The sequence below is a fragment of the Neoarius graeffei genome, chromosome 12 (assembly GCF_027579695.1).
Source record: "Neoarius graeffei isolate fNeoGra1 chromosome 12, fNeoGra1.pri, whole genome shotgun sequence".
Taxonomy (NCBI): domain Eukaryota; kingdom Metazoa; phylum Chordata; class Actinopteri; order Siluriformes; family Ariidae; genus Neoarius; species Neoarius graeffei.
In genome coordinates, this window is record NC_083580.1 from 77,705,613 (window position 1) to 77,709,077 (window position 3,465).

The window sequence follows — 3,465 nt, forward strand, 5'->3', positions numbered from 1 at the left end:
TAAATATTCACAGTGAAAATATTTTGTAAGCGCGTTTCATGAACCAAGTTATAGGATTTGTTGACAACTCACATCGAGTTCGTTACACTTCTACCCAGCGTGAAGCACTCACAGTCATGTGGTTGTGACGTCATCGTAAACAAATCCGTTCTACTCATCCAGACGACTTCACAACGGCAACATTGCCAGATCTTTCCACTCTGGAACCCGTTCTCAAAAAGATTGCGTTTTGGGCACCCAAAACGCCGGTGCCGTGTGGACACCAGGCCTAAACGATAAGCAATTGTATCGGAGTCACCTGAATCCGTTGCCGTGTGGACAGGGCCTTAAGCACTGGATCCCGAAGCCCTTCAATAAACTGATCCCTAAGAACCTGCTGCTCATTATTAGCTCCTGCATTTGGGTTTAGCTTCAACACAGTTCTCAGAATCTGACATGGGAGAATTCAAGCACATCCTCACAATCTTTTTACTTGCGATTGTAAAAGTCATGCAACAGCTGAGCAGTACATCTTTTGTCCCTAAATGCTTCTCTGAGGTAGCGAAATAAATCATTAACGTTACTGGATTGGCTGTCACTATGAAATCTCACTTCTTCTAAAGCTGCACCTCTCAGAATTGACAAAGTCATATTGATCACTTACAGACTGATTTCGAGCCCGCAATACACATTCAACCTTTTCAATGAAATCATTGACAGAATGACCATCTTTCTTATATTCACCACTAAATGGGGTTATGTGGCCTTCTCTAGGTGCATAAACATAAGACCGCTGTGGTTGTGGTTGACTCAATGCGGCAGTAGATGCCATTGCTTGCTGATGTTTCCTATTCAGTTCAGAAAGTTGTTCTAAAACATCAATTTCACTAGATGCGTTCTGTGCTAACTCCTCCTCTGAGTCCATTATACACAGTCCCTGCAATGTCCTTTAAAGGATAAAGATCTGGAACAGTCCACAGTGATGAGCTGGCCTGATGAAATCCCCGGAGTTGCAGTACTGACACTGAAATCCCTCTCAATCCGTCTGAAGTCCATGACACTCCATTGGCACTTCCTCTGCACCGCTCCAGGATCGGTCCATCCAACCCGTCACAGCTGCTTTGAATCACCACTACCGTTTATTGCCGCAAAACTCTACACTACTCTAACCTCACTATCGGAAAACCCCACTCCTGACACCAAGATTTGTTGGCAGGGAATAAAATAAACACAACAAACCAACAAATAGAATTTTGGGTTTTTAGCTGATAGATTTTATACAAGGCTTTTTAGATTTATGATACAAAATTGAATGAACTGAAAAGATTATACAGTGGTGCTCTCTACTTCTCAGAGTAGTCTTAAAACCAAATGAAATAAAGTTTACCTCTATTCTTGCGCACTATGTAGTACTGAAAACAAATCTCACCATATGTTTATACTTTACCAATAACAATGCTGATACAAAATGAAAGTCAGAACACCATCCAAAACAAGTGCAGGAGGTTAACATCGAAAAGACCAAAAAACAAAATCTACACTGCGGCGAGTTTCCTGTCGAAAGCAGTTAAGAAAACAAAACAAAAAAAATACTGTGTGAGTTTAAAGTATACATGCAAAACGGTAGTGGTGATACTGAAATAACAAACAAATCACAAAGACCATATTAATACACCACATACAATCCCACCTTTCCCTTGTCTATAGTTGTACTGTAATCTCATGTTCACCATTAAGAGTTATACTTACTGCACATGCTATTGCACGGCATGCACGTTCTCTACACCTCAATACTTTTGTCTAGAAAAAAATAAAGACACACTATTATAATGACAAATACATGTCAAACTGAGTGTAGGTATGACAAGTTAATAGCCAGTATGCATATAAACAAAAACTGCAAATGAACTTTACTCTGACTGCATGTACACTCTGCTAGCTAGTTGATCACATGTTGGTAAATCATTCGCAATCCATACACATCCTTCTAAAGAAAATTCTGATTTACGCTTCTGTCATCATAAAAGACATAACACATTACTGTACTATTTTTTTAGGCAAATATGTCGACTTACAAGGAATATTAGAGTACATTCGCCCCCATTCCAACAGCGGTGTCTTGGTCAGGTTTCGCGGCTTCATCCATCTCTGTCCGTTCCCATAACTCATCTCTCCTTACTACAAAATTACGTCATTGTAGTTCTACGTCTCTTAAAGGAGACATCAGCCATTAAGACTAACACAGGAAATTATGCATAGAAACATGCCAATATCTTGAACTGGTTACATTTAACTTCAATAATACTCAAGGAAAGTATAACTATAACCAATGCCAAATTAATAATGCCAAAGTATAATGACTTAAGGAGAGTTACGCAGGTATCTTCCACTCCTGGATACTGACTGAGATGAGTCAAATCTGTCAGCACGAGTACAGACCAGCAGCAAGAAGCTGTTTAAACCACATATGCTGTTCTGGGATCAGCTCTGTCAGCTTCAGATCTAATCTCGCTGTATCCTCGAGTACATTTGTGACTTGGTGAGGAACAATCGAGATGTGAAGCTGCACCAGGGGAACGTTAGAAGACAGAACCCATTAGTCAAAGTTATGTAGATACCAAGTATCTGAACACTGAAGAAAAAGCACTTTTACTGCACTCATGGAATTTGTTTAGTGCGGTAAGGAGTTTACTTTTTTTTTTTTTTGAGGTGGCTTGAAAGACACTTCAACTCCGCTATAGTTTGTCTTAACATGTCTACAATCTGGCTCCCAGATTTTTGAGGTGGCTTGAAAGACACTTCAGCTCCGCTTTAGTTTGTCTTAACATGTCCACAATCTGGCTCACACACACACACACACACACACACACACACACACGTTCTCAGACCACCCAGCACACTGTGGTCTAGAGTGGAGGCACAGTCGGCCCCTTCACCTGCAGCAACACTCCTTGCGCTGAATTATTAATCCCTAATATCATTATGTAGTCACTACTTGTCATAACAATCTAGGCTGGCAGAGAGAAACTCAATCTGCTGCGGCCCACACAGACAATGCCTATTAATTATTGATATGGACTAATTGGCTACAGGGTTTGTGGGGCACAGTTACTTTTGTTCTTCCCACTGCTTGCACCGATCCTTCAAGAAACAATATTATCAGAGGCCCACCTCCCCCTTGGCCCCATGTCAATGAATTAGCAGCTGTGTTGCCCTTCTACCCTTCCCACTCCCCAACCATCTTATGGAGGATTTATGATACCTTTTTTTTCCAGACTTCTGCCCTCTCAGTAGCTGTACCTACCTGATATCTAATGTTGGATAATTAATCTAAGCCAAGGTTCTCATGCTTGGCTCACGAAGTTGGCTTTCCAAATAGGTGTATGTAATAAATTAGCATCGAAGTAATTTCATTTTTTCAAGGAACAAATTCAGAAAGGTCTAAGGCTGAGCTGATGAACTAAATAATGGATGAACGTGGAGCGT

At 40.8% G+C, this 3,465-nt stretch overlaps 1 long non-coding RNA gene across 1 annotated transcript; it reads right to left on the reverse strand.

Annotated features, from left to right (window-relative positions):
* Window positions 1-454: 454 nt before the first annotated feature.
* On the reverse strand, window positions 455-2,141 carry LOC132895072 (uncharacterized). The gene is made up of 3 exons (XR_009655706.1): window positions 2,055-2,141; window positions 1,729-1,779; window positions 455-1,614 (listed from the first exon to the last, which is right to left on the reverse strand). It is a non-coding gene; the product is annotated as an uncharacterized LOC132895072 (long non-coding RNA).
* Between the last annotated feature and the right edge of the window lie 1,324 nt (window positions 2,142-3,465).